This window comes from Physeter macrocephalus, chromosome 4, assembly GCF_002837175.3.
Source record: "Physeter macrocephalus isolate SW-GA chromosome 4, ASM283717v5, whole genome shotgun sequence".
NCBI classification, from domain to species: domain Eukaryota; kingdom Metazoa; phylum Chordata; class Mammalia; order Artiodactyla; family Physeteridae; genus Physeter; species Physeter macrocephalus.
The window spans coordinates 102,692,608-102,705,427 of record NC_041217.1 but is presented as its reverse complement, the minus strand read 5'-3'; the positions used below and the strand labels follow the sequence as shown (position 1 = coordinate 102,705,427).

The 12,820-nt window shown below is 41.5% G+C and overlaps 1 pseudogene; it reads left to right on the top strand.

Annotated features, from left to right (window-relative positions):
- Positions 1-475: 475 nt before the first annotated feature.
- LOC114486016 (40S ribosomal protein SA-like) lies at positions 476-1,323 on the top strand (annotated as a pseudogene).
- The last annotated feature ends 11,497 nt before the right edge of the window (positions 1,324-12,820 follow it).

Genomic DNA, 12,820 nt, shown 5'->3' with positions numbered 1-12,820 from the left:
TTTAGCTCAGAGAACTGTGCTAGATCTTGATTTCTAAATGTCGTTAAAGGAACTAAATGTCATAAAAGGAACCAGAGATCCTTGGGAAAATAGCTAGTTCTAGGGCTGGGGCAGAGAAGATACAAGATAAGTCTGGAGCACCTTATAGTACCATAAGGTTAAGCAAGTGCTCAAAAACCAAAATGAACTATGTCAAAGGGACACAGGAACCAACCTGAAAGCATCCACTGGCTAAGGCCGTGGATTTATTTCAGCAATAAAATAAATAATATAGTACGGAATTATGACCCAAAGTATAAAATAAATACACATACTGATTATATAAGTGATTGAAAAATAAATGAGGTAGAAGAGACACATCTTCCTTACAGAAGCACTCCAAGTGATATATGTAGAGCCCTTCTGCACTACCCAGAGAGGGATGCATATGGCACTGTCCTCCGTTCCCGTAACAACTTAAAGGGGAATTTTCATGATGTCCACAGTTCTTGATGTCCTGCAAATGAAAGAGGAGGATGTCCTCAAATTCCTTGCAGCAGGAACCCACTTAGGTGGGACCAACCTTGAGTTCCAAGTGGAACATTTCATCTACAAAAGGAAAAATGATGGCATCTGTATCATAAATCTAAAGAGGACTCAGGAGAAGCTTCCACTGGCAGTTCATGCCATTGTTGCCATGAAAAACCTGGTTGATGTCAGTTTCATCCTCCAGGGATACTGGCCAGCAGCCTCTGCTGAAGTTTGCTGCTGCCACTGGAACGACTCCTGTTGCTTGGTGCTTCACTCCTGGAACCTTCCCTAATCAGATCCAGACAGCCTTCCAGAAGCCTCACTCTTCTGGTGGATATCACCCCAGGGCTGACAACCAGCCTCTATGTTAGCCTGTCTACCATCACTCTGTGTAACTCAGAGTCTCGCTTTTTGCTATGTGGACACTGTCATCCCCTGCAGTGACAAGAAAGCTCACTCAGTGGGTCTGATGTGGTGGAGGCTGGTCCAGGAAGTTCTGTGCAGGCTTCTATGAACACCCATGAGAGGTCATGTGTGATTCTACTTATACAGAGATCCTGAAAGGACTGAAAAGGAAGAGCAGGGCATGCTAAAAAGGCTGTGACCGTGGAGGATTTCCAAGCGAATGAACTGCTTCAGCTTCTGACTTTACTGCTGCTCAACCTGAGGTTACAGGCTGGCCTGAAGGCAAGCATGTGCCCTCTGTGCCTATCTGCAGAACACTGGAGTGCTCGGCCTGCCACTGAAGGCTGGCCTGCAGCTCCCACTGCTCAGGACACTGAATGGGTGGGAACAACCACTGGGTGGTCTTAAGCTGTTCTTCCACAGGCTGTTAAACAGAAAACAGAGATAAGGTTGCCAGAAAATAATCAGTTTTGAAATAAATAAATGAATAAAACTATATGTAGATACTATCCCTTCCAGAAGGTAGAGTTAGAGGTTCTTCCACCCTTTGAGAGGAGAGTAAACTTAGTGACTTGTTCACAGTGAACAGAATAGGGAAAGGAAAAACACATTCCCCAAGTGATGAAGGTTCACATCCCCAGTGATGTCATGTGCGTAACATGTGTCGCCTGATACGTATGATGAAAAGGGCACTTCACCTCTGTGGTATATTTCCCCAAACCCATAACCTCAGCCTAACCATGAGAAAACACAAATCAAGTTTGGGGGACATTTCTGCAGGAAACTTTGCCAGTACCCCTCAAGACTATCATGAAAAGGGAAGGCTGAAAAATTGTCACAGACTAGGGGAGACATGTAAACCAAATGCAGTATGGTATCCTGGTCTGGACCAGAACAGAAAGAGGACATTAATGGAAAAACTGGTGAAATCCAAATAAAGTCTGAAGTTTAATTAACAGTAATAAACCAATGCAGTTTCTTAGTTTTAACAAATGTATCATGGAAATGCAAAATGTAAACGATGGGGGGAAATTGGGATATACAGAACTCTATACTACCTTTGCCACTTTCTGTAAATCTAAAATTATTTCAAAATAAAAAGTTTATTTTTTAAAAAGTATACTAACAGGGCTTCCCTGGTGGCACAGTGGTTAAGAATCCGCCTGCTAATGCAGGGGACAAGGGTTCAAGCCCTGGACCGGGAAGATCCCCCATGCCGAGGAGCAACTAAGCCCATGCACCACAACTACTGAGCCTGCACTCTAGAGCCCACAAGCCACAACTACTGAGCCCACATGCCACAACTACTGAAGCCCATGAGCCTAGAGCCTGTGCTCTGCAACAAGAGAAGCCACCACAATGAGAAGCCCACGCACCGCAACAAAGAGTAACGCCCATTCACCACAACTAGAGAAAGCCCACATGCAGCAACGAAGACCCAATGCAGCCAAAAATAAATAAATTTAATAAATTTAAAATATATATATACATATACTACTAACTGGACATGAGAAGGGATGCAAAGACGAGACAGTCATTACCCTCAGAATCTTCAGCCTGCCTATGGGAGAGGCAAGACTACAGTAAATGCCCTGAAATGGAACATCCATCCTGGTTTGCCTGAGACGGTCCCTAGTATATAACTGTAAGCTCAGCATCATTATTAATTACAAGTACCCCCTTTTACTTCCGAAAGTATTCTGATTTAGACATTAAATTATATGCTCATACCACCTAAAAAGCACAGGGTATGATGTGGTGGTCAGAGATAGGAGGGGACATTTGTGAAGGCATGGAAGGATGGATGGGGAGCTATGAAGCGGAGATAGAAGTCAGAGAGATAGGAAGGGGGAGGAATGGCCCAGGCAGGGGCAGCTTCAAGAAGAAAGTCCCAGAGACAGGTTAAGACCCAGGGTGTGTTCTTTTCAAGACACAGATATCTGAATTTGGAGAAAACTCTGATTAAGAAGAGGGGGTCAACTGGGGTTTGGAGCAGGCTAAATGGACTAGAACTTCATTGGGGCAGTAATGTATTTTCAAGCACATAGGAGGGAAAGTGACCAAACCACCCTACAAATGAAAAACCTACAAAATTAATTTTCTTGAGAAAGATCCTTTTTTTTCCCCTTATGTATCCATTCTTTCCCTAACTTTTCCTATAATCTCTCTAGGCCCTTGATATACACTGAGCTCCAGCTCACCTAAGCTAACTCCCAAAGGTATCGTGAGATCCCTCTAAACACTGATATTGCCATTTACTAAGCTCTCAACCTATACAAGATTAAGCAGCTGCTTCCCTAGGCCTCTGGTGTCTGACCCAATCTGTGGTTCAGTCATGTGCTCTGCTACCTCAGAGCCTACACTGTCTTCTCTCCAGGACACCACTCCCTGACCACGTGGCATTCTTCATTATTGAAGTAAAGTGTTGCCTTCAATAAAGCATAACCCCCAGGTTTTCATATGAACTCCAAATTTCAAAGAATGGGAAGAAATATTTTACAAAAACCCTGTTGCTCTTTCAGGGAAGAAGATTTGAATTCTCAATAGCTTTTACTCTGAAAAGTAAACAGTATGATTCAGTTTCACTTTCTATTTAAATACTTCAGGAACTAACTCATATGCTGTTATATTCAGAGAATGCTAGAGAAAGCCCACATGCAGCAACGAAGACCCAATGCAGCCAAAAATAAATAAATTTAATAAATTTAAAATATATATATACATATACTACTAACTGGACATGAGAAGGGATGCAAAGACGAGACAGTCATTACCCTCAGAATCTTCAGCCTGCCTATGGGAGAGGCAAGACTACAGTAAATGCCCTGAAATGGAACATCCATCCTGGTTTGCCTGAGACGGTCCCTAGTATATAACTGTAAGCTCAGCATCATTATTAATTACAAGTACCCCCTTTTACTTCCGAAAGTATTCTGATTTAGACATTAAATTATATGCTCATACCACCTAAAAAGCACAGGGTATGATGTGGTGGTCAGAGATAGGAGGGGACATTTGTGAAGGCATGGAAGGATGGATGGGGAGCTATGAAGCGGAGATAGAAGTCAGAGAGATAGGAAGGGGGAGGAATGGCCCAGGCAGGGGCAGCTTCAAGAAGAAAGTCCCAGAGACAGGTTAAGACCCAGGGTGTGTTCTTTTCAAGACACAGATATCTGAATTTGGAGAAAACTCTGATTAAGAAGAGGGGGTCAACTGGGGTTTGGAGCAGGCTAAATGGACTAGAACTTCATTGGGGCAGTAATGTATTTTCAAGCACATAGGAGGGAAAGTGACCAAACCACCCTACAAATGAAAAACCTACAAAATTAATTTTCTTGAGAAAGATCCTTTTTTTTCCCCTTATGTATCCATTCTTTCCCTAACTTTTCCTATAATCTCTCTAGGCCCTTGATATACACTGAGCTCCAGCTCACCTAAGCTAACTCCCAAAGGTATCGTGAGATCCCTCTAAACACTGATATTGCCATTTACTAAGCTCTCAACCTATACAAGATTAAGCAGCTGCTTCCCTAGGCCTCTGGTGTCTGACCCAATCTGTGGTTCAGTCATGTGCTCTGCTACCTCAGAGCCTACACTGTCTTCTCTCCAGGACACCACTCCCTGACCACGTGGCATTCTTCATTATTGAAGTAAAGTGTTGCCTTCAATAAAGCATAACCCCCAGGTTTTCATATGAACTCCAAATTTCAAAGAATGGGAAGAAATATTTTACAAAAACCCTGTTGCTCTTTCAGGGAAGAAGATTTGAATTCTCAATAGCTTTTACTCTGAAAAGTAAACAGTATGATTCAGTTTCACTTTCTATTTAAATACTTCAGGAACTAACTCATATGCTGTTATATTCAGAGAATGGTGACCTTTTTTTAAATCTTGCCCTTTGAATAATTCCATTCCCTTCAGATTCTCAAACACTTAAAATCCCCACCAGGCTTAGTATATTTAATGGAGTCTCTAAGGTATTATTTAGCATCTTCTGCTTATGGTCATGTCCAAAAGCCAGGTAATCTTCCTACTCATTAGGGAACAGGGTCAATTCTTTAAAGATTTACCTAGACTCAAGGAAGGTGATACCATTGTGAAGTTTGAAAATGTTTAATAGCTTTACATTATAAGCCCTGGTAGAAAAAGAAGGAGGATATCTGGAAGGCCACCTCTGCTGGGCTGAGGGTGGGGTAGGGAGCAGGGATGACTGTCATCTGAAATGTGCCTAGAAAAGTCTGAGTGAGGTTGGGACTGGCTCCCGGGGCCTCTGATGTCCAGGTTCTCCTCTCACTGCAGCACAACCTGGAGCTAAGAGATACGGGGCAATGACTGTATAGGGATGCCCAGTGTGACTGCTGATGAAATACTCTGATGAAATTTTTCTTCTGCAATAAAGCTCGTTTTCTTTGGGAATTCGTGTGTCCTTTTCCAAATTAAACTAGCAAAATAGGAACTTTTGTAACATCTCAGCCATCTAGCTCTCTTCTCTCTAAATTTTCAAGCTTTGTGTCTCCTACCTTCAGCAAAAATACTTGTGTTTTGGAAAACTGATTAACAGTGAAGGAACCAGGAGGTGGAATTGGATCACAGTACCTTTAGTTGGAAGAAGTGGCACCAAGCCCTTCCCTCTAAATGGGCTGGCCTCGCCTCTGGGGGGGCCTGTGGAGAAAAGCCCGCTCCAAGGTGCTAGTTTTCAGTTTGTTTCTCAGCACCCGTGCAGTCATAACTAAAGCAAAGGAGAATATTGCATGACTTCAGAAGAAAGCCAGCCACCTTGCAACATCTTCAGGAAATTCTGCACTCCCCTAGGGCTTGCAAAACTCCCTATGTCTTGCAGACCAAAGGCAAGATCTCAGTCACCTAGCTCTAGTTTGCATAATTAAAGAAAGTGGAAGCTGGTTTTTTTCTGGGTGACCCTTGACCCAGCCAAACTCACAGGGCCTATCACAGAAATAAGATAGCATAAAATGAAGTGTTGTAGTAATGAAAGCTGTTATCATTTAGATGAGCAGGAAAAGCCAGGTCCCTGGATGACCATCTGAGCCCTGACTTACTAGAGTCATACAGCCAAGACAGTGTCCACTTAAGATACTATAATGTTATTCTTTTGAGTAGGCATACGTACAACAACATAATTTCATGTCATAATTTGTAAGACATTTCAGAGAAACCATGTACTAATATCTTCTATAATGCCTTTTATCGGGACTTCCCTGGTGGCACAGTGGTTAAGAATCTGCCTGCCAACGCAGGGGACACGGGTTCGAGCCCTGGTCCAGGAAGATCCCACATGCCGCAGAGCAACTAGGCCCATGTGCCATAACTACTGAGCCTGTGCTCTGGAGGCCACGAGCCACAACTACTGAGCCCATGTGCCACAACTACTGAAGCCCATGCTTAGAGCCCATGCTCCGCAACAAGAGAAGCCACTGCAATGAGAAGCCCGTGCACCACAACAAAGAGTAGCTCCCACTCTCTGCAACTAGAGAAAGCCCGCGCGCAGCAATGAAGACCCAATGCAGCCAAAAATAAATAAATAAATTTATAAAATGCTATTGTTCATTGGCGGCAAGGATGTGGGAAACCACTGTACTCATGTTTGTGGTAAATAGCCCCTTGTGAAATAGTAACATTTATCCATAGTCATTACCATTTGTGTCCATGCCTGGAAATTTATCATAAGTCACTAATTCAATAAAGGAAAAATCTGTATGCCTGAGGCTGTCTATTGAATGAAAAAAATCTAATGTCCAAAAATAAAATTATTTAAAAAAACAAACCTTTTATCTCCATTTTTTATATGGAAGCATAGCCAATGATCTGTTAACTCCCTCCCTCCCACATCATTACCTCTTTCTTGTCTTTCTCCCATTGTCCTATTAACATATTATCCATCTTTGGGGAAAAAAATTAAAACAATTTTAAAACCACATTCAGTATGGCCACATGATGCGGGAGAGAGTCCACCTTCAGGTCAAGCAGTTCTACCTCTTTTCCATATTGGGCATCCGGACAGATTTCCTTTGTACAAAGAGGCTTGCAACTAGGGGAAAGAGTTTGAAAATCACTGGGCTGGTCTAAATCCCTTACTGTAAAAAAGCACAAACTAAGACCTGACATGAGTTCAAGCGACTTTTAGCAGAGTGATTGCTAGAAACCAGGTCTCAAACTCCTAGTCTATGGCAACAAAAAAGCCCAATGAGCTTTGAAGAGAGAGAGGAACTCAAAACTCTTTCGATCAAAACCCACCTGGTATCAGGGCAGCCACCCTGTCTGGGTGAGCTAAACTGAGATTCCTCCACCTCCGCCCCCACTTCCGTTGCAGAACAAGGGTCATTGCCACAGGAGAGCTGAACTTGTGGACTGGGTTTGGGTTTGAGTCAGAACAATTTGGTTTTAAGGCTCAGAAATTTTTGTTTGAAGCCTCCAAGCTTGATTAGAGGTAAAAGATCATGGGGCCACCGAGCAGCCCTTGGCTTTCTAGAGTTTGGGAAAACAACTCAGTTGCATTAGAAGTTTCTCAGGCGGGTCTTCCCTGGTGGCGCAGTGGTTAAGAATCCGCCTGCCAGTGCAGGAACCAGTGGTTCGATCCCTGGTCCAGGAAGATCCCACATGCCTCAGAGTAACTAAGCCCGTGCTCCACAACTACTGAAGCCCACACGCCTGGAGCCCGCGTGCCACAACTACTGAAGCCTGTGCACCTAGAGCCTGTGCTCCACAAGAGAAGCCACCGCAATGAGAAGCCCGCGCATCGCAATGAAGAGTAGCCCCTGCTCGCCGCAACTAGAGAAAGCCCGCGCACAGAAACGAAGACCCAACACAGCCAAAAGTAAATAAATAAATAAATAAATTTAAAATATGTACAGCTTTAAAAATAAAAGAAGTTTCTCAGGGTAAGAACTCTAGGACAGAGAAGGAATATTCACTAAGTGGGAGAGGAAGCTAGTACTTAAGACCTTTCTAACCCATTTCTGTGAGGTTCAACTCAATAAAACCAGCAAACACACCTATCACAACTTTGTTTTCTCTGTGATTAAAGCCTTGAGTTGTTTTCTGGAAAGTGACACACCAAGAAAGCCAGCTTGCTCAAGTTGGTGACAGAAGCAAAGATACCTATACAAGTAGGGTTCTGGGTCATCTGGGCGGGGGGAGAAATAAGTTAGCATTAATATGAGGATCTGTGAAGGTTTCTGGGTTAATTTTTTAGGAATATATGGAATTCACTGGCTGGGTAAATGCAGTCACACTCAGTCTTCAGCTTGTTCAGCTCCAGGCCCTGGGATGGGGGTGGGCAGGCCTGACAAAGCAGCGTGGAGCTTTTAGAGTCTCCCCTGAAGCTGTTTCCTCATTTCCCACCCTCCTCAGTCTGCATTCCTGGGGAGCATCTTAACATCTGCCCAGGGCTTCAGAACCCTGCACACTCATTCATTCATTCAACAAATATTTGTTCAGAACTTACCATGGGCCAGGCCTTCCCATCAGGAACTACTCACTGAGTGTCTTCCATGATGCCCTGTGCAATTTCTCCACTAGACATGTAGGACTACACCCTGCTCACTCCCTCACTCCCCACAGGAGCTTATGATCTAGCTTGGGCTGTGAAACATTCAGTAAACCGTGAGCACAGGAGGCAAATGGGAAAAGGCTGGGATCTGTGGCCAGATTGGCCCAGCTGAAATACTGACATTAAGGCAATTGGCAATAACTAGCTGGTTGATCTTGGGCAGGTGTTTAACTTCCCTGAGCCTCAACTTATTTAAAAATGGAGACTAGGGACTTCCCTGTTGGTCCAGTGGGTAAGATTCCGTGCTCCCAATGCAGGGGGCCCGGGTTCTAATCCCTGGTCAGGGAACTAAATCCCACGTGCCACAACTAAGGGTCTGTGTGCCACAACTAAGACCTGGCATGCCCTAAATAAATAAATAAATTTTTAATGGAGAATAATAAAATATATTCCTTTCAGGGTTATTGATTTAATGGGACATAAAGACACAGAGACCACCAATATTAGGTAAATACATAAAGGCCACCAATATTAGGTTAAACCTTTTAAGATTCAGCAGTTTTTGTTTTTATTTTCATTTTAATACTTTTCAAAGTAATGCCTATACATAATTATAACAGTAACTCACAGCACTTACTTTGTACTGGACACTAGTCCAAGTATTTTACATGGATTAAATTAGTTCACTCTAAAAACAGCTTTCTGAGGAAAGTACATTATTACACCAATTTGCAACAAAATATGTAACCGAGCAACACAGAGGTTAAGTAACTTGCCAAGGTCACACAGCTAGTAAGTGGCAGTACCAGGCTTCAAATCATGTTCATATGGACATAGTTCAACAACTCAAAAAACTCTACAAGACTTATGAAAAACAGCCACCCTCTTCATTCCCTTCCCTGCCCTTCCTACTCTATATATTCAACTAATATGCTTATAGAAGATAAGGACTTAAGTCTCTTTTACCACTACTGGAAACCACCACATACCTGTGACACTCCACATTTTCCCTCTTCCATCCTTTCAATATCATTTCTAATTAGATTAATATTCAATGTTTACATTATTATCATCTGTAATGCTATTACAGGCAAGCCCTGCAGTATGCTATCTTTCTCTTTCCTCCTTATACAACTAGTAACAAGAATTAATACTGGTCTTATTACTTTTCTTAGTTTCTATGCATCTCCACTAATCTATCACCGAACTCTCCATCCTGTTCATCTCCACTCCTTCTACTTAAACACATCAAAAGTTTATCAATCCCTTGAACTCACCTTTCCCAGAGCCTTTCTGCTCCAATCTAGACTGGATGACTCTAGTTCTGCTGCACAGCCATATCTTAGGAGCTCCTTTCATCATCTCTGTAATTACATTTGCTTCTTCCTTGGGCTAGTTCACCTGGGTTCTTTAAATTTTGATGAAGTTAAATTTCAATTTTCTTTTCATTTGTGGTTTTTGTGTCCTATTGAAGAAATCCTTGCCTACTCCAAAGTTGTGAAATTTTTCTAAGTTTTCTTCTAGAAGCTTTATAATTTTAGCTTTTCTGTTTAGGTCTGGGATCCATTTCAGTTACTTTTTGTGCATGGTGTGAGGTAAGGGATAAGGTTCTTTATTTCCATATAGCTATCCAGTTGATCCAGTATCATTTCTTGAAAAGATTTTCCTTTTCCCCATTGAAATACCTCAGATGCTTTGTAAAAAATCAATTGACTATATGTGTTTGGGTCTATATGTGGACTCTCTATTATCTTCTGTTGACCCATATATCTATCCTTATGCCAATACCTAGAATGTCTTGATAACTGTAACTTTATAGTATCTTCAAATTAAGTAGTGTAAGACTTCCTTCTAACTCTGCTCTTTTCAAAATTGTTTTGGCCATTCTAGGTCTTCTGCATTACCCTATAAATTTTAGAATCAGCTTGATTGTGATTGCATTGAATCTACAGGTCAATTTGGAGAAACTGATAACTTAACAATATTAAGTCTTCCAATTCATGAACATGGCATACCTCTCCATTTATTTAGGTCTCCTTTCATTTATCTTAGCAATGTTTTGTACTTTTTAGTGTACAAGTCTCATGTAAATCTTGTAAAATATGTCCCCGAGTACTTCATGTGTGTTTTTTTAAAAATAAACTTTATTTTTTAGAGCAGTTTTAGGTTCATGGCAAAATCCAAGTACAGAGAGTTCCCATATGCCCCCCACCCCCACATACACACAACTGCCCCCACCTCAGGTGTTTTTTATGCTATTATAGTAAGTAGTATTTTTAAAATTGCATTTCCAATTGTTCATTGCTGGTATAGAGAAAAAGAATTTTTATATATTGACCTTGTATCCTGTGAACTTGCCAACCTACTTATTAGTTCTAGTAGCTTTTCTGTAGAATTTTAGGATTTTCCACATACGCAATCATGTCATCTGCAAATAAATATTATTTTACTTCTTCTTTGCCAACCTGTATGTCTTGCCTTATTGCCCTAGCTAGGACCTTTGCAACAATATTAAAAATAAGTGGTGAAAAAAAAAGTGGTGAAAGCAGACATCCTTAGATCTTAGAGGGAAAATAGTCTTTCGCTGTTAAGAATAAGATGTAGGTTTTCAGATGGGAGGGACTGGGGAAGTGGGATTGACACATATACACTACTGATACTGTGCATAAGATAGACAACTGAGGGAAACATACTGTATAGCACAGAGAACTTTACTTAATGCACTGTGGTGTCCTAAATGGGAGGGAGATCCAAAAGGGAGGGGATATGTGTATGTATATGGCTGATTCATTTTGCCGTGCAGTAGAAGCTAACACAACATTGTGAAGCAACTATCCTCCAATAAAAATTAATTTAAAAATAAATTTAAAAAATTTTTTTAAACTGAAAAAGAGGTAGGTTTTCATGGAAGGCCTTTATCAAGTTGAAGAAGTTCCCTGGTACTCATAGTTTACTGGAAGGTTTTCATAAGTGGGTGCTGAATTTTGCCAAAGGCTTTCAATGCATATCTATAAAGATATTTTTTCTTCACTTCTAATGTTTTAAATTACACTTATTGATTTTTTAAAATTTTTTAAAAAATTTATTTATTTTTGGATCTGTTGGATTTTTGTTGCTGTGCGTGGGCTTCCTCTAGTTGCGGCAAGTGAGGGCTATTCTTCGTTGTGGTGCGCAGGCTTCTTATTGCGGTGGCTTCTCTTGTTGTGGAGTGCAGGCTCTAGGTGCATGGGCTTCAGTAGTTGCAGCACGCAGGCTCAGTAGTTGTGGCTTGCGGGCTCTAGAGACAGGCTCAGTAGTTGTACTGCAAAGGCTTAGTTGCTCTGTGGCATGTGGGATCTTCCCGGAGCAGGGATCAAACCCGTGTCCCCTGCATCGGCAGGTGGATTCTTAACCACTGCGCCACCAGGGAAGCCCCTAATTTTTGATATTTAAATGTTAAATTAGCCTTGCATTCCTGGGATAAGCCCTACTGAATCATGACATATTTACCTGTTAGTATATTGCTGCATTCATTTTGCTAATAGTTTAAGGATTTTTCCCTGTTCCTGATGGATATTGGTTTATAATTTTTTTCTTGTAATGTCTTTGTCTGGTTTAATATCAGCCTCAAAAAATAAACTGGAAAGTATACTATCCAATTCTATTTCCAGAAAGTTCTTCAGGGCTAAAGGATTGGTATTATCTCTTCCTTAAATGTTTGACATAATTCACAATAATACCATCTGGGCCTAGGAATTTTCTTTGTGAAAACATTTAATATGACTTTAATCACTTTTATTGACATAAGGATATTCAGAAATGTTTCTTCTTGAATCACTATTGGAAAATTGTGTCTTGCAAGGAATTTTTCCATTTCATCTAAGTTTTCAAATGTATCTGCAGTTATTCATAATATCTTTTATTATCCCCTTAATGTAGGATTTTAGTAGTGTTTTCTCTTTTCCCAGATACTGATAATTTATGTCTTTTTTTCTTGATCTTTCTATTCAGATGTTGTCAAGTTTATTGATTTAAAAAACCTAAATCTTTCATTTCATTAATTTTCTCTATTTTTCTTTTTTCCTTTTTTTAATTTTTGGCTGCCTTGGGTCTTCATTGCTGCGTGTGGGCTTCCTCTAGTTGCAGCAAGCGTTGCAGTGTGCAGGCTTCTCATTGCGGTGGCTTCTCTTGTTGCAGAGCACAGGCTCCAGGAGCGCGGGCTTCAGTAGTTGCAGCACATGGGCTCAGTAGTTGTGGCTCATGGACTCCAGAGCGCAGGCTCAGTTGTTGTGGCACATGGGCTTAGTTGCTCCACGGCAAGTGGGATCTTCCCAGACCAGGGCTCGAGCCCATGTCCCCTGCATTGGCAGGCGGTTTCTTAACCACTGCACCATGAGGGAAGCCCTCTATTTTTCTGTT